The sequence below is a fragment of the Schistocerca americana genome, chromosome 3, assembly GCF_021461395.2.
Source record: "Schistocerca americana isolate TAMUIC-IGC-003095 chromosome 3, iqSchAmer2.1, whole genome shotgun sequence".
NCBI classification, from domain to species: domain Eukaryota; kingdom Metazoa; phylum Arthropoda; class Insecta; order Orthoptera; family Acrididae; genus Schistocerca; species Schistocerca americana.
The window spans coordinates 952,872,205-952,891,285 of record NC_060121.1 but is presented as its reverse complement, the minus strand read 5'-3'; positions in this window follow the sequence as shown (position 1 = coordinate 952,891,285).

Genomic DNA, 19,081 nt, shown 5'->3' with positions numbered 1-19,081 from the left:
CTTTCTATAGTAACGTCCGATTTAAGTTACCCAACCTGTCAGAGGGATTATTTCGGTGAGCAGCGTGTTTGTCATTTTATTCCATTGTGAGTTATTGCGAAATTGCAGGGTTGTAGGATTGATGGGACTTTTTGGATTAAGTGCTAAACATTGTTACCAGTTACTGAGTCCTGTGGTCAGTGGGCGGCTGGAACAGGCATTTATGGACTCAATGCGTGCTCAAATATCATTCATTGCATTTCGTGGGTTAATTTATAGTACCCACGATCGGCATGAGCTTGCAAACAAAAGCTATTTTTCAGTGCAGTATTCTGATGAACCATTAGGGAACTATGTCGAAAGCTTAAGACAGTGCTAGACGTTTTTGAGTGCAGTGAAGTGAAATACCCGAAAACATTTTGCACGGAATGCGACGCTGTGACCTCTCTAGGGCGTTGTTTTGCGAACAGCTACATAACTGAGTCGTGTGCAAGCTGATCAGGGACGGGAAGAATATGGCTTGTGGCAAGGAATGGCAAATAGTGACACCAACCGGCAATCGGCTTCATCTGCATTGAGTGGGGTCCTTCCCACCAAGCGTCTTTTGAGGCATTAAAGAAGGCTCTAGCTATCACCCCTGTGTTCACACCGAACGAGGTGGTGCAGTGGTTAGCACACTAGACTCCCATTCGGGAGGACGACGGTTCAAACCAGCGTCAGGTCATTCTGATTTAGGTTTTCCGTGATTTCCCTAAATCGCTTAAGGTACATTCCGGACTGGTTCCCTTAAAAGGGGACGGCCGGATTTATTCTCCATTCTTTCCTAATCAGATGGGACCGATGACCTCGCTGGTTGGTCCCCTCCTCCAAATCACCCGACGCGTGTAGGCTATGGCCGATTTCAATAAGAAATTTATTGCGGCTGTCGTTTTTCAAGAAGAAATCAGGGAGAAACCCTATAGCTTACACTTCACGTAGTCTATCACTATTAGAGGCCAAATATTCAGTACACGAACTGGAAGTCCTAGCAGTGTTGTTCGCCCTTGAAAAATTTAAGCTGTATTTCGAACACCAAATATTTTTGTTAGAAGCCGGTAATCAGACTCTCAGTTGGGTGTCAGCAAGGCCGAGGAGAGTAGGACGAATTTCTAGATGGTCAGTGCGTATTTCTTGATTTAAGTTTATGGTCAGATATATCTGTGATTCGGGAAATGTTGTGGCCGATGACCTGTGCCAAATGTTCGAGCAGGACTCAATCAACTGGATGATGAAGAAAACTCCAAGGGAGGTTACTCCGGAGGCACTGGATAATGAAAGCACTCTATTCTTAATGGGCTTCCACTTCTTTTTAAGGACATGATTGTGCATCAGGATGAAGACCCAGTGATAAGTAGGACTGAGGGAAGCATAAGGAAAGAAGAAACCGTCAGGCCGTGCTGCTTAAAGAGAAAAGTATTATGTTGCATTGGCCGTAGGAGATGAGGTGAAAATTATTGCGGGGTGACCTGGTTTCTTTAGTCTTTAAATATTACAATGAAACTCCGGTGGGAGGCCATTTGGGAGTGTTCGAAAAGCTTATGGAGGTTAGGGAAAACTGTGTTTTGAAGGGCATGGATAAATAGATCGAGGAGATGGTGTTAGGTTGTAAAACTTTTGTGATCAGTAAACCGGCTGTGAATATGCGAGAAGGCCTTTTGTCGTCCGATGTGGCGACTGAACCTATGGAAAAATTATGTGTTTAGTTCGTGGGACCGTTCCCAAGTTCCAGACAGGGCAACCGGATATCATCTTTGAGTTGAAGCGCTTCTGCTGGTTGCTTCGCACTCGAAATATTGCCGCGCAAACATCTATAAAGTGTTCGCAGGGTATTTTTGATACCTTTGCACGTAGCCGCTTACTAGTTTCTGATAACGCAACATTGTTTACATCGGCCGCACTCCGTAATTTTCGCTTCTAAATTGTGGTAGTTCACAGTACAACCACAAGCTATTATCCGAATCCTTCCCGGGCGGAGCGAGTGAATCGCAATTTGAGGGCGGCCCTGATCGCGTTCTATCATAGTGATCACACCTGGTGGGGTAGTTCCTTATCTTGGTTAGCGTACGTCTTCAGTACCGCCATGCTCGAGGCCCACATGGCCACACCGGGTAGCTTGATGTTTGTGTTCAAACCTGATTCGCCACTCGCGAATTTGTGGTCACTCAATGATTTGCTTCCGGAGAGGATGGACACTGCTCAGATCCGAGCTAATTGGAAGCGCGCCAGTAGTAGCTTGAGGATAGCTGACGGAAAAATAGAAAATCGTTATAGTTCTGGAAGACGGCAGATTTCGCTGAGAGCAGGGGATCAGGGCTGGTTGAACAGCTTTGGGACGACAAGTCGTGGGGCAGATAAAATTGTGGGAAAACTTTTGCTCTTGTGGGACTTGCCCACATTTTGCGTCTCCTCAGTCCGGTCACCTTGCTGGTCAGGATTCCTCAAAATAGGATTTTTAGAACCTATGTATCTCAAGTTAAATCATATGTGGAGTTGTGTACAACAAAATAAGAACGTGTTCTTTTGCTAATGGTACTAGAGTTATAACTGTTAGTTGCTCAGCGTAGTTGATGGAGTGCCTTGCCTCAGTAGTTACGGCCACCACGTTGGTTTTCCTTGTTGAAGATAACGCCTTATAATTTAGAGGTTAGGGTGAAATATTTTCTCGCTACTTACACTACTGGCCATTAAAATTGCTACACCAAGAAGAAATGGAGATGATAAACGGGTATTCATTGGACAAATGTATTACACTAGAACTGACACGTGATTATATTTTCACGCAATTTGGGTGCATACATCCTGAGATGTAATAAAGCCCTTGATACACCTGGGTATTAAGTCAAACAGAGCTTGGACGGCGTGTACAGGTACAGCTGTCCATGCAGCTTCAACACGATACCACAGTTCATCAAGAGTAGTGACTGGAGTACTGTGACGAGCCAGTTGCTCGGCCACCATGGACCAGACGTTTTCAATTGGTGAGAGATCTGGAGAATGTGCTGGCCAAGGCAGCAGTCGAACATTTTCTGTATCCAGAAAAGCCCGTACAGGACCTGCAACATGCGGTCGTGCATTATCGTGCTGAAATGTAGGGTTTCGCAGGGATCGAATGAAGGGTGGAGCCACGGATCGTAACACATCTGAAATGTAACGTCCACTGTTCAAAGTGTCGTCAATGCGAACAAGAGGTGACCGAGACATGTAACCAATGGCACCCCGTACCGTCACGCCAGGTGATACGCCAGTATTGCGATGACGAGTACACGCTTCCAATGTGCGTTCACCGTGATGTCGCCAACACCGATGCGACCATCATGATGCTGTAAACAGAACCTGGATTCATCCGAAAAAATGACGTTTTGCCATTCGTGAACCCAGGTTCGTCGTTGAGTACACCATCGAAGGCGCTCCTGTCTGTGATACAGCGTCAAGGGTAACCGCAGCCACGGTCTCCAAGCTGATAGTCCATGCTGCTGCAAACGTCGTCGAACTGTTCGAGCAGATGGTTGTTGTCTTGCAGACGTCCCTATGTGTTGACTCAGCGATCGAGAGGTGGCTACACGATCCGTTACAGTCATGCAGATAAGGTGCCTATCATCTCGGCTGCTAGTGATACGAGGCCGTTGGGATCCAGCACGGCGTTCCGTATTAACCTCCTGAACCAACCGATTCCATATTCTGCTAACAATCATTGGCTATCGACCAACGCGAGCAGCAGTGTCGCGATAGGATAAACCGCAATCGCGATAGGCTACAATCCGACCTTTATCAAAGTCGGAAACGTAATGGTACGCATTTCTCCCCTTTACACGAGGCATCACAACAACGTTTCACCAGACAACGCCGGTGAACTGCTGTTTGTGTATGAGAAATCGGTTGGAAATGTTCCTCATGTCAGCACGTTGTAGGTGTCGCCACCGGCGCCTTGTGTGAATGCTCTGAAAAGCTAATCATTTTCATGTCACAGTATCTTCTTCCTGTCGGTTAAATTTCGCGTCTGTAGCACGTCATCTTCGTGGTGTAGCAATTTTAATGGTCAGTAGTGTACTATTGTAAGATGGAGTGCAGAATTGTAACTCTCAAGTGCAAGTTTCAACCAGCCCCCCCCCCCCTCCAGGGGCGTGGACGTGCCGACATTATGTCGTCAAGAGTTTCGCCGACTTGAATTCCCGCGCCGCCTCGTCAGGACTTGCTGTGGGGCGGCGCCGGGTGCCGTGCGAGAGTGGCGCCGCCTGCTGCCAGCCGGTCCTTGCCGGCCACATCGCGACCTCTCTGGTGATCCAGCTGTCCGTCTGCGAGCATCGATGAGTCGGCTCCCCTCCTTGCAGCGCGCCGCTCGCCGCACCGCCGTGTTAACATTTTGATCGGTATCGGTGTCAGCGTCGTGCCAATTGTACCATTACCTACTTTCTGCGTATTTGTTGTGGTGCTGAATTAATTTAGTTATTCCGTATGTCACTGCAGATTGCTACGTGCGTTTTGAAATACGCGCGGAGGCGTCAGTCGCAGCCTGCAGCGATGATAATGCAACGTAGCAGTTCAAATTCTGCGTATAGTTTTCGGGAGCGCCACGTATATTTTGAGTGCTAGTAAATGCTCCTTAAACATATGTAGCGTGACAGTCTCAATACGCAGGCAAAAAGTTATTTATTATTAATGGAAATGCTACGGTGTCTTTCAATGTATGACAACGTTACGTAACCTGCAACTAACCCAGCGGTAATATAGAGCATGAAATGATTTCTTGTTTCAGGAAATTAATCTGATTATCAGGACTGAGATTTTTACTCTGCAGCGGAGTGTGCGCTGATATGAAACTTCCTGACAGATTATAACTGTGTGCCGAAAAGACTCGAACTCCGGACCTTTGCACAGAGAGAAAGAATGATACAAACACCAGCAATTATCTCTTTAAGAATTCAGTTAACTTTTAATCCTTTGAATTAACAGGAAATATTTTAAACCAGTAGTGGAGCCTCACCTAAGCCTTACAGTGTTAAATCTCTGAATAAGTTTCGTAATCAAAAATATTAGCCAACTTTTACACTGATAACCGACTGTAAAAATTCATAAAAGCACTTAAAACACTGAAATATTTTTTACTGCACATAATGGCGGACTCAGCGCCATCGAAACGGTCGAAGACAGATAGGCAATCGACAGTAATATTTTATTATCTTTAAATAAATTTAGCAGGCCGGAGTGGCCGAGCGGTTCTAGGCGCTACAGTCTGGAACCGCACGACCGCTACGGTCGCAGGTTCGAATCCTGCTTCGGGCATGGATGTGTTTGATGTCCTTAGGTTAGTTAGGTTTAAGTAGTTCTAAGTTCTAGGGGCCTGATGACCTCAGAAGTTAAGTCCCATAGTGCTCAGAGCCATTTGAACCATTGACATAAATGATTGTAATGCACTGTTTGAAATTCTGTCATTATTATCATTCATTGCTTCCAGGATTGTATTAACTATTTTCCTTACTCCTGATCTTGGGATCTTAAAATGCAATAAATAGTTGTTGAAAAGAATGTCACGTCCACATCCTCCTAGCCCTTTCACTCAGCAGTCCTGTTACATAAGCAAAGGACACGAAACATAGTGCTAAATCAGAAACTGTTTGGCTCCATAGTAAAAACAGTAATATTAGTTTGGTAAATACACTCGTATACTACATCAACAAAAGCAAAACGAGGATAATGGAATGTAGTCGAATTAAGTCGGGTCATGCTGAGGGAATTAGATTAGGGAATGAGACACGTAAAGTACTAAAGGAGTTTTGCTATTTGGGGAGCAAAATAACTGATGATGGTGGAAGTAGAGAAGATATAAAATGTAGACTGGCAATGGCAAGGAAAGCTTTTCTGAAGAAGAGAAATTTGTTAACATCGAGTCTATATTTAAGTGTCAGGAAGTCGTTTCTGAATGTATTTGTATGGAGTGTAGCCATGTATGGAAGTGAAACATGGACGATAAATAGTTTGGACAAGAAAAGAATGAGGCTTTAGAAATGTGGTGCTACAGAAGAATGCAGAAGATTAGATGGGTAGATCACATAACTAATGGGGAGGTATTGAATAGAATTGGGGCGGAGTTTGTGGCACAACTTGACAAGAAGAAGGGACCGGTTGGTAGGACATGTTCTGAGGCATCAAGGGATCACAAATTTAGCATTGGAGAGTAAGCGTGGAGTGGAAATATCGAAGAGGGAGACCAAGAGATGAATACATTAAGCAGATTCAGAAGGATGTAGATTGCAGTAGGTACTGGGAGATGAAGAAGCTTGCACAGAATAGAGTAGCATGGACAGCTGCATCAAACCAGTCTCAGGACTGAAGACAACAACAACAACAAAATACACTAGTGTAGATGATGCGAACTCGAACGCGCACTAATAAACGCGGATCAGATAATTAAAAGCACCACCTAAAGCAAACATCCTAACATGCTGTAATACAAACAACAGGTATGTCACCATGGTTTTTCGGTATACGGTATATACTATACAGAATTGGTACTGTCGCATTTGTCCCAAAGAGTGGCAGTTTACCGCTATAGAGAAGATCAAACAACGTATCGCGACTCCGCTGCACTGGCAACTGCGACAGCTGAACCGTTGTCCCGCATTGCAGACAGCACTGCATCCCAGGCGTACGTTTCGCTTATCGCGCACCACCGCTTTCAACTTTCCCACGTGGAAATAAACCGATAAAATCTTGTTATGCAAACCATTCCTGCATAAGAAGATGAAATCAACATTGTAAAAGACATTTAAATCGAAACATAAATTTTTAATAGCACTGAGTGGTGAAACAGAATGCCATGGCACAATATAGATAAACATTAAATTCCGACAAACTATTTCAGAACATCCAAAAGAACTACGCAAAAGTTAAATTTTTGTTGTTTTTAAGTGGATAACTAAAATTATTCATTGTCTTTTAGCAACTGAGTAATTAATTTCCACTTTACGTAGATGTTGGGAAAAAATGGTTCAAATGACTCTGAGCACTTTGCGACTTAAATTCTGAGGTCATCAGTCGCCTAGAACTTAGAACTAATTAAACCTAACTAACCTAAGTACATCACACACATCCATGCCCGAGGCAGTATTCGAACCTGCGACCGTAGTGGTCGCTCGGTTCCAGACTGTAGCGCCTATAACCGCGCGTCCACTCCGGCCGGCAGTTGTTGGAAACCTTGTGAACAAAAAGTATTGAAAAGTAGGGAGTCTGAAGATCAGATAGACGTTTCAAGAGTCATTTTCCTCAATAAAGCTTCCTAATGGGTGAACGAACGCAACTCTCTCTTCGAACGTGAGTCACAATGATTTCAGACTTCCACAGTGAGCCATTAAATGCTCAAATGTTTTGCACCGAAAACCACATTTTGTTAATGTGTAAAATGGTGAAAACGAAAATTGCTATACGTGTACAAATGACCAAGTCTCATTTTCATTTAGCTGATCTCGACTGTATTCCGGAAGTGAGGTGTTGTTACAGAGTTACCAGTATTCCGAGGGGGGGGGGGGGGATTAATGCGTATCATATAAAAATTAAAATAAATGTTTTAGTTTTTATTACTTCCGCGAAGAAACCATCATCCCGTAAGAAACTTTTATATCGTAAAAAGTATATGTAACATCAATGAAAGAAGTGCAGATGCTAGTTCTAACTCACAGATAATACGCATTAGGCGTAATATTTAACTTCCCCGTTGCATTCCTTTTACTGAGAAACAAACGATGTCTTACGAAGCTGAGAGGTCCTCTTCTGGCTACCCACGTATGTTTCAGATCTGGGAGTATTAGGAGGAACTTGTTGTTATCTCTGTGCTATAATAATCATTTTATCCATAATTACTGTTTTCTGCAGTTGTTGTAGAACATATAATTTTATTTAATGACCTCATACATTTCAGGTACATGTATCAGAAAACAGTGTACACTTTGTTTGATGGCAGAACCTGCAACAGATTTCGCGTGGCGTCGTTTAAGAGTTTATTATCCTCAAGTCGAACCAGTAGTTTCAATTTTACGGAGTTCGAATTAATATTCGCTACTAATTTTTACGTGGACCTCAATGTAGTATTTTTATGGACAACTAGCCTTCAAACAAAGATGATGCTCAATAACGTCCGAGCCATAATACATTAAAAGAACAGGATGCACTATGCCATGGGTAATTAGATGACGGTAATTCAGTATGGGGGAAAGCTGATTCTATCTCGATGTGTGTAGTATTACTAACTACACAGTGTCATCGCACTGTAGCGCGTCTTTTCCGAGGCAAGGCTTTATTTACGCATTACAAGTATTTGTAAGAATTAAGATATTTCCGTCACTGTTATCTGCCAGATAGGTTTAAAGATTCAGCCTTTTGACGTGGTGCACCGTTATTTAGTACCTAACTTATCCGTCTGTCCATATAATTAAAGTGCGTTCACCCCCTCAAGTTGTTGCACTTGCATAGCCCAAAAACGTATGTGACTAAGATGCAGGTACTACATTAGTTCGTCAATAAAATTCTCGTGCATACACAGTAACCAGTTGCCCTCACTGTGTTCGTACGTTTAAATAAAACGTCATTCCTAAACACGTAATACAGGCTACTGTTAGTTGCTGTGCCATTCTCTTTAACCTTGCTTAAGGCTGGGACCGTATTCTGCTTTCACTCATTGCCCGCAAGTGTTGTTCCCGTAAAATTTCCAAATCTTACTTTTTTCCAGTGTAATATATCAGAATTAGTTATTGATTTAATTTCTTCTTGCACATCAGTACCATAGATACTCGTGATAGTTCATGTGTGACAATGATTTTTTTTTCCTGTGATGTGGACTATGTAAAATTTAAATTGTTGAAAATATAGAACCCAGTAAGCCAAGCACTTATGTATCAATTTTGCTGTTACCAAGAACTCCTATGTTTGAGATCACTGTCTACTTTTGTTATCCGTACTGTCAGGAAGTATGTAAATTTGTTGACTCCTCATAGGAGAGACGTTTCTAATTCTGTGACTGAATAACTTCTGTTTTGGCCAAAGTTCAAATACGAAGGTAATTATTTTCACCATTATTTATTCATCCTGTTCAACGTCTTGGAACAGGTGAATACTGAGACCGGTCCATGATGCATCTGTGCACATGCAGAATGCTTTGCTTAGGTCTGAGTGAAACAAAAATGGTGATTTTAGAAGGGGCTCCTTCATATCACAGTTTTTTTTTATTTTGTGAGCCACTTATAAAAATTCACAGGTCCTAGAAATGAATATAGTCGTCGATTTGTTGTTGGTGCTGAGTACTTTCTATAGTTTCCAACTTTTGCGTGTCTGGCTGGATGCCATCAGGAGCTACTATATGTCCTAGGAACTCTGCTTCTTTCGGTCCAAACTCTGATTCTCCCTTGTTCTTTAAAAGCTTCGAGTAATTGATGTAAGACTGCATTTTGTTCTTCGCTGCTATAAGTATGTCGTCAACATACAGTGCTGCTTTCTCGAGTGCTCCAGGGTTCATCGATCCTGACATAATCAGGCCAAATGGTAATCTCCTCAACTGATAACATAATGTGTCGCTTAGAAATATTGTGTATTACCTACAAACATGGTGCAATTCTGCTTGTCAATAGCTAACAAGCAAATATACTGATGAGAGAACACATTCTTCATGAAATCGATATACTTTGCTTCAAGTCGTTCTGGTCTGTCTGTTTCCATCTTAGTTATGGTGCTGATTTGTCAGGAGTCCATTATCTGTATGACAAATACATCTTTCTTGATCATGCACCACAATGGGTTATTGTAAAAAAAAACTGCATCTTCTATCATGCCTTCTCTCAACACTGGCTTAATTTCGTTCTTTACCTTGTTCTTGAAGAGTAGTGGCAGTTGGTAGGGATTAACAAAAATTTGCGACGTTAGTTCTCTTCAGATTGTTACAGAGCCGTATGGATTGTCCCCAGTACATGTGAAATTACTTATGCATGTGTCTTCAACATTTTCTGTAGACGTGATCCCGTATCTGCGGATTTCATGTGCCATAGTTTCAGCTCTGGCCCATTGTAGATCGCTTCTGCCTCACTTTCGTTTGTCTCCACAAATCTTAATGCCCCTAAACCTCCTCTATCTTCCTTCTCCTTGCAGGTGTGGAAGTGGAGGCTCACTTACCAATTTTCAACTCGTTCTGTAACAAATCATTCTGCCAGGTGCATGACAATCTCATATATATTTAGAAAACCGAGTCCCAATACTGCTTCCATGGTTAATCGTTGTACATCCATTAAGCTCTTAAGACTGTACATTTGGCACGTAAAATCTGTTCTAATTTATTTCTTCATATCAACACTGTTTATGCTTACAGTGCCTTATATCTTTAAAATTTTTTGTTTCACATACTGGGCATCGCCATTCCCTATTGCAAACATTATATACTTACTCATCTAAAGGTGATACCTCGCTCTCTGTAACTAACATGGTCTAAATTATTCTACCCTTTAGATCCACCTTAAGTATGAGATACCCACTATGAACAATTTCATATTCCTCTAGTAGTAATTTTCTGCTGAGCTTGGGGAAATCCATTTACAATTTTTCTGCTATCCTTACATCTTGACAAGCTCCCCTGGAATGAATGTGAATAGCTAATCCCCTGAGTCAATCTTTTGCCCCCAGTTCCTTTGTTCTTTCGATTATATCGTGTTTTAGGCCCATGTGCTCCCACTCTTCCGTGATTGCCTCCTATTGTTCCTTCTATTATTTATTTGGTAGCGTTGTCCCTGTTGTGTATCTATTCTATTCCTTTTCATTTCTTCTCGATGGCTGACTCACGTTCCAGTCTTCATTATCCTGATGCTGGTTTTCTGATGAAAGGTGTGACTGCTCCCTTTTTTAAGCACAACGATTATAACCTAATTCTTGCAATAGGTACTGAGATCCTTGTACATATTGCATATAGCTTTATGCTATTATGATTTCTTTCTATGCAGCAAGCGGTAATTTCATGATTCGAATTAATTCTGCTGGTTTGTGTGGTACGTCTAAGAATTGATTTCCGTCGGCCATGTCCTTGAAATATTGTGTTGTGTCCTGCCACCTCGATTCTGTGTAATCTTCCATCATTAATATTCCCATCTGTCGTGATCCTGCTTCGCTTTAGAACGGAATTCATTGAGGAATGTGTTTTTCAACTCTTCGTACGTCTTACACTCTCCTACAATCACACTCATTCTTGCGGTTGCCCGTTCCCTGGTGTGTGTGCAGATATATTTTATCTTTAAAATCATATGGCCATGTCCTGGATAATGCTTCTGAAAAATGCTCGATAAAAATGATTGGGTGTAATCGGTTCGATGCTTCCAGAAGGAAGAAATACTTCTGTACTGACACAAACTGCTTCCTAATCTCTACATCGTGCAATAATCTTTCAACGGTTGTAGTTGAATTTACTGCTAATGGTGAGTGAGTCGGTACTACCCTATTGCTACATAACATGTGCGTTAGCTCTCTTCACTCTTTCTCTTCTCGATTTTTCTCTGTTTCACGCCTATTCCTCTCATTTCCTGTTTCATTACTTTCACTAATGCATCCATTATTTCGGTTGATGTAGGCCTACATCACTTTGAATGGTACTACGTCTGTGATTTCGTCATGATCATGTACGTTTCATTTGGCGTTGATTCATTTGGCGTTAATAATTACTCGAAAGCAGTGTTTAACACTTCTACTTTGCCTAACATTTTCTTCGAGTCGATGTTACGTGCACTGGCGTCAATGTCTTTTCTTAAACTATCCACGGTTCGTTTTGTACCTTGAGTCAACGTGTCTTCTCCATACCTAAACCCAGAACCTGCTCACCGACCACCTTTACGAACTGCTTCCATACTACAGTAACCTGACCATCCATCTTACTGTTTAACAATTTAATTTGTTCCTCGCTTTTCTATATGTGGTTGTCAATTTTATTTACTGTCCCAGCAGCGCTTTCTGTATTTTTAATTAGATCCCTAAGCTACTGCCTATTCTCTCCGAATTGTTCAATCAAAGAACTTCACAGATCAAATGCTGCTGGTACTTAAGGAGTGGGCTCTCGAGCTACATTGCTCTGAACTGCGCTTTCGCGGCTGTCACTTTCGATATCTCTGCTACTCGTACTATTTGTACATCTTCTTCGCTCCCAATCTCGACTAACGAAATTTCTCAGTTATTCTGTACCTTATTTTGGTCACTCTGCATACTTGCTTAATTTTACAATATCTTACCTCGCAACTTACAGAAATTTACATGTTCTACATTCTCTTGCTGTACCTCCACATTTGATCCACTGTATACTTTTCCAATTTAATCGAAACTTCTTGTTCTACTTCGTTCTCGCTTAAGTCCTAGATCGTGTTCTTGTGAATCTCGTCATGCCCTAACAGAAATCTCTAATTTCAATAACCTAATATTTGAATTGAACTTGGCAATAATAAAACTGATCTAATCTCACGTATACAACTACAACTCACGTTTCTCATAGCTCACAACTTAAAAACGGGCACACAGAAGACAGAAAAGTAAATGCAATCCCCCTCCAAAAGTTAAAAGGTGATCTTCAGCCGGACAACGACAGACGAATACCAACCTCCTTTTCTTGCTGAAATAAAAACAAGAAATGGTTACATAGCAGCAACATAATGATAATTTAATTTAGTTAAATACAATGATTATTGAGATTGCACACGCATATCCTCTTCAAAATCAAGTTTTATTTGAAAAAAATTTCGTGTGGTCCTTCGTGCGACGTCAGATAAACAAAATCCTTAGCAGAGTTCATCATTCTGTGAGACCAAAAGGTTTCATTTCTTGCCTAATGAGTGCATATGGTTCTTTAACTGGACACTTTCATTGAGTAAACGAACTTGGCGCTGCAGTAACAGTGACATTTTAATTATCACTTATCAAATCAATGGTGAAGGGATGCATCTGACAACGAAATCAAACAATGACCAGTATAAACTCAGTTTGTTGCGCTCTTTATCACTTTTTGTGTAAGAAATGACACCTCACAACAAATTATATTTAATGATTGCTGAAATCAATAAACTGACGCGTTCGTAAACTGGTATAAACGACCGGTAATGGTAATTCAAAGATAAAGCATTTCTGAACACAATATTTCCTTCCACAGAGATCATAATATGATTACCATTGGATGGTACATAGAGGGAAAATACTACAGGATTTGCGTGTGCATCTATGACTGGAGTTGAAAACATGTTGAACTTTTGTTCTACAATATTACTTCTATTGTTAACCAGTTTTCGGCTTACAAGGCCATCTTCAGACATTTACTAAGTATTATCACTTTGGTGATAATAATATTGTAGAACAAAAGCAAACTGGTGCTTTTCATTTATTATAATGTTGTTCTACCAAGAACCGACGGAAGATTCTGTTAACATGTTGAACTTATAAATATAAATAAGTCTTTGAAATTAAATTGGAATTAAGAGTGTAAATTCAACCTTAGCCGCATCAGAGTCTCTTGTTGAGAACATGGGGGCCGTCTTTGTTGTTCTTTGAGTGAATGTGGGTCTGAATGCGAGTATTAAACCTTTCTCGTCTCCCTCTAATTATGACCGCCTTTCTAAATTAAAGAGATTCTGTTGTGAATCGTATAGCGTTGCACAAGTAATCGTAAGTAACTACCAGGCAACAGCAGTTACGTAGATGTCTTATATTAATATCTTAAAGAATAAATAATTTTGTTTCAAGTCTTATCCAGTGTACCGATGTTACGTCTCGTTTACCTACGCCATTCGCCTTGTAGTTTCCTTGGTAGCCCATCCATAGCGTTTCCATGCGCACAGGTCGTATAATTAGTTTTCCCTTTTTATTTAAAACAATTTCTTTAGACTAGATCTTGTTTTGAGGAATGTTGCTGCTGGCTGGTCTTATTCAGTGTTCACACATTTCTTCCTTTATTTCAATATTTGATTCTTGTGAAATATCCCTGGATCATACTAATAGCTACATTCCTTTTTTTACGAGTGAAATTTCAATGAATGTTCTTTTATGAGTTTATTCTTGTGGGTAAACTAATTAATTTTGCAACTCAGTCTAACCTCATGTTAGTCGTGTGGCTAGAGTTGGTGGCGACCCAATCTTTTACTTTGTAATTAATGTCAGATAGCATTTCCATTTGCTTGTGGCTCTTTTAGCCATCAGGATGTAGCTCAGGGCTCCAGTCATTTCATAAACACCACTTAAGTGCACGTCACTTACAACGCAGTCTGTCTATAACGGAGATTGCATACGAACCACTCCGGCGACCCGTCCGAGAATTTTACTCAAATGTGCAGAACCCACACCTAAGACGATTAACAGATGACACTAAAAATACGCGAAGAAGAGAAGCACGAATAACTACTGGTTTCTTTTATCCAAGGGAGAGAGTCACGGAGATGCTGAAGAAACTGTACTGACAGACACCTGATGGTTGATGATAACTATCGCGAGAAAGCCTGCTGTCGAAGTTATAAGAGCGAGTATCAAGCGGTGAATCTAGAAAGCGCTACTAAACCGTACGAATCTCTCCCGTCTGGATCGTGAGTCCAAGATTAATCTACACTGAAGCGCCAAAGAAACTGTTACAGGCATACGTATTCAGGTACAGAAATATGTAAACAGACAAAATACGGCGCTGCTCTCGGAAACGCCTATGTAACGCAAGTGTCCAGCGCAGTTGTTAGATCGGTTGCTACTGCTACAATGGCAGGTTATCAAGTGAATTTGAACGTGGTGTTATAGTCAGCGTAGGAGCTATGGGCTGAAGAGAATTGTTCAACGTGACAGAAGTGCAACCCTATCGCCAATTGCTGCAGATTTCAATGCTGGACCATCAACAACGATCAGCGTGCTAATCATTCAACGAAACATCGATATGGCTTTGGGAGCCAAAGGTCCACTCGTGTACCCTTAATGACTGCACGACACCAAACTTTACACTTCACCTGGGCCCGTCAGCACTGACATTTGACGGTTGATGACTGGAAACATGTTGCCTAGTCGGACGAGTCTCGTTTCAGATTGTATAAAGCGGATGGACATGTACGAATATGGAGACAACCTCATGAATCCATGGACCCTACATGTCAGCAGAGGACTGTTCAAGCTGGTGGAGGCTGTGTAATAGGGTGGGGCGTGTGCAGCTGGATCAATATGAGACCCTTGATACTTCTAGATACGACTCTGATAGGTGACGCGTACGTAAGCATCCTTTGTGATCATCTACATCTTTTCATGTCCACTGTGCATTCCGACGGACTTGAACAGTTCCAGCAGGACAATACGACACCCTATGCGTTCAGAATTGCTACAGAGTGGCTCCAGGAACGCTTTTCTGAGTTCAAACACTTCCGCTGGTCACCAGACTCCTCAAATATGAACATTATTGAGCGAATATGGGATACTTTTGAACTTGCTGCTAAGAAGAGATCTCCACGCCCCCCCCCCCCCCCCCTCCCAGCACTCCGAACTCTCTTACAGATTTATGGACAGTCCGGCAGGATTCATGGTGTCAGTTCCCTCCAGCACTACTTTAGACATTAGTGAAATTCAAGTCACATCGCGTTGTGGCGCTTGTGCGTGCTCGCGGGAGCACTACACGATATTAGGTAGGTGTACCAGTTTCTTTGCAGTTTCGTTGGCTCTTCATCATAATTACAGCGGACACAGAGGCACATAAACAATCACTCGTCCCACACTCGAATGTGAATGGAATGGGAAGAAGCTCCAGTAGCTATTACAATGGGACATTTCCTTTGCCATACTGTACACTATTGTTTGCAAAGTCTACATGTAGAAGCAGATGTTTTAAATTATTAGGAGAAAGCTTACGTAGTCAAATAAATGTACATTTGTAAAAATAGTCGAAGTACTTTAAGTAATTCTGCAGGAACTATGGACACCACAGCCACTGAAACACTTGTTTGCTAACAAAGGAAATTGATATATTTTTCATACTGCAGAATAGATACGTACATTTGAAAGTAAACATTTAGGTGGACTTTTCTACTGTCATGTAAGATTTACGTCACTGTCGCTGTAGAGAACTGATTTGCTTTCAAGCGAATTTAGGTGAGTCTTTTATCCGAAGCCTACGAAAACTGACACGCACTCGTCAGAGTGCATCCACTTCAACACGCTTTAACCATTCTACTATCAAGATACTATAGAAATCGTGATCTGTGAGGTACATGAAAGCAAAAAGAATTTGTGACGCATGAGGGGTGAAGTTATCTTGTGCTCCCGGCTCCACCCATGCCCAGCTTTCACCTTTTTGAAGTTTGGAGACCTGGGACGGCGTAGTGCCTGGAGCACTGCATCTGCATAGCGAGCAGGGAGAGGGGCTGCCGCTTCACATCGCATGCTATTCACGCCATTCGGCCTCACTCCCTTCCCAGTGGGCGAGCACAAATTGGCGCGTGGCCGCTTCCACCAGCTAAGGAGACGTTGCGGTTAGTGACGTCACGACGCAGCGGGACTCCCACGTAAGAGCATCGAAGGACCGAGGCTGTGAGCACTGAGGCTTTGCGGCCTTTGCGCATCTGCATGTCTACCGCTTGGCTACTCAAACAGCGCTAGTGGCTGTGTCATTAGGCGAGGTAACGTCGCTCATCTTAAGCAACCTTCATCAATCCGTTGGGAAGATTATACACCCTCTCTATCTCACACACCGTAGTTGTGTGAACGTTACGCTACTCTGGCGCCTTTGCAGTGCTCTAGCCATGACAAGGCAGAGTTCCTTCGTCGAGCGTCACCTTCATTGTCTTCCTTGAGTGTGAGCATCGGCTTGCACCTATGTTTAGTGTGCCGTCCTTTCTATGCCGCATTTTCTTATATTTACGTAATATTGCATCTAAAATCTGCTGCTTGTGAAAGTACTTAGTTCTGCAAGAGGATCTAGAAGGAATGAAAGGAAACACAATTACAACCATTTCTGGGGCCAGGATGCCCTCGCCTTCTCCATGGTGTGTTCTGGCAGAGAAACTGTACAGCATCTGTACCTGCGGACTCCAAAAATGGTTACAGGACATTAATCTCTCCATCAAAGCGTCTTTTTAGCCTTTGTCCAGTCAACCGACTGTACAGTATGAGTCAATGAAATATGGTCAATAAACAGCTGCATAAACAATTTTAATAAAAAATTTCGAAATTATCCAAATATACAGTTTCATGAAAAATATAAATATCAGAGTAATGGCTTCCATATGGATTTTTCAACTGCTTTGGAAGTCTGCACCAGTAATTATAGTGTGTTCTGTCACGGTAATAAGCACCTCAAAGAAGGAAACTAGAACGGAGTGGGAAGAGTTAAATTCGTATGCTTCAATAAATACTGTGGAGGGACTATTACTTCATCTGAATATAATGTTTCCACAAAAATAGCTACTCTCATTTGGCAAGAAGCTAATTTATAATTATAAAAATTGGGATGTTGTTGTTGTTGTGGTCTTCAGTCCTGAGACTGGTTTGATGCAGCTCTCCATGCTACTCTATTCTGTGCAAGCTTTTTCATCTCCCAGTACCTACTGCAACCTACATCCCTTTGAATCTGCTTAGTGTATTCATCTCTTGGTCGCCCTCTACGATTTTTACCCTCCACGCCGCCCTCCAATACTAAATTGGTGACCCCTTGATGCCTCACAACATGTCCTGCCAACCGATACCTTTTTCTAATCAAGTTGTGCCACAAACTTCTCTTCACCCCAATCCTATACAATACCTCTTCATTAGTTATGTGATCCACCCATCTGATCTTCAGCATTCTTCTGTAGCACCACATTTCGAAAGCTTCTATTCTCTTCTTGTCCAAACTATTTATCGTACATGATTCACTTCCATACATGGCTACACTCCATACAAATACTTTCAGAAACGACTTCCTGGCACTTAAATGTATACTCGATGTCAACAAATTCCACTTCTTCAGAAACGCTTTCCTTCCCATTGCCAGTCTACATGTTACATCCTCTCTACTTCGACCATCATCAGTTATTTTGCTCCCCAAATAGCAAAACTCCTTTACTACTTTAAGTTTCTCATTTCCTAATCTAATTCCCTCAGCATCACCCGACTTAATTCGACTACATTCCATTATCCTCGATTTGCTTTTGTTGATGTTCATCTTATATCCTCCTTTCCAGACACTATCCATTCCGTTCAACTGCTGTTTCAAGTCCTTTGCTGTCTCTGACAGAATTACAATGTCATCGGCGAACCTCAAAGTTTTTATTTCTTCTCCATGGATTTTAATACCTACTCCGAGTTTTTCTTTTGTTTCCTTCACTGCTTGCTCAATATACAGATTGAATAAATCGGGGAAAGGATACAACCCTGTCTCATTCCCTTCCCAACCACTGCTTCCCTTTCATGCCCCTCAACTCATATAACTACCAACTGGTTTCTGTACAAATTGTAAATTGCCTTTTGTTCCATGTATTTTACCCGTGCCACCTTCAAAATTTGAAAGAGAGTATTCCAGTCAACATTGTCAACAGTTTTCTCTAAGTCAACAAATGCTAGAAACGTAGGTTTGCCTTTCCTTAATCTAGCTTCTAAGATAAGTCGTAGGGTCAGTATTGCCTCACGTGTTCCAACATTTCTACGGAATCCAAACTGATCTTCCCGAGGTCGGTTTCTACCAGTTTTTCCATTCTTCTGTAAAGAATCCGCGTTAGTATTTTGCAGCTGTGGCTTATTAAACTGATTGTTCGGTAATTTTCACATCTGTCAACACCTGCTTTCTTTGGGATTGGAATTATTATATTCTTCTTGAAGTCTGCGGGTATTTTGCCTGTCTCATACATCTTGTTCACCAGGTGGTAAAATTTTGTCAGGACTGGCTTTCCCAAGGCGGTCACTAGATCTAATGGAGTGTTGTCTACTCCCAGGGCCTTGTTTCGACTTAGGTCTTTCAGTGTTCTGTCAAAGTCTTCACGCAGTATCATATCACCCATTTCATCTTCGTCTATATTCTCTTCCATTTCCATAATATTGTCCTCCAGTACATCGCCTTTGTATAGACCCTCTATATACT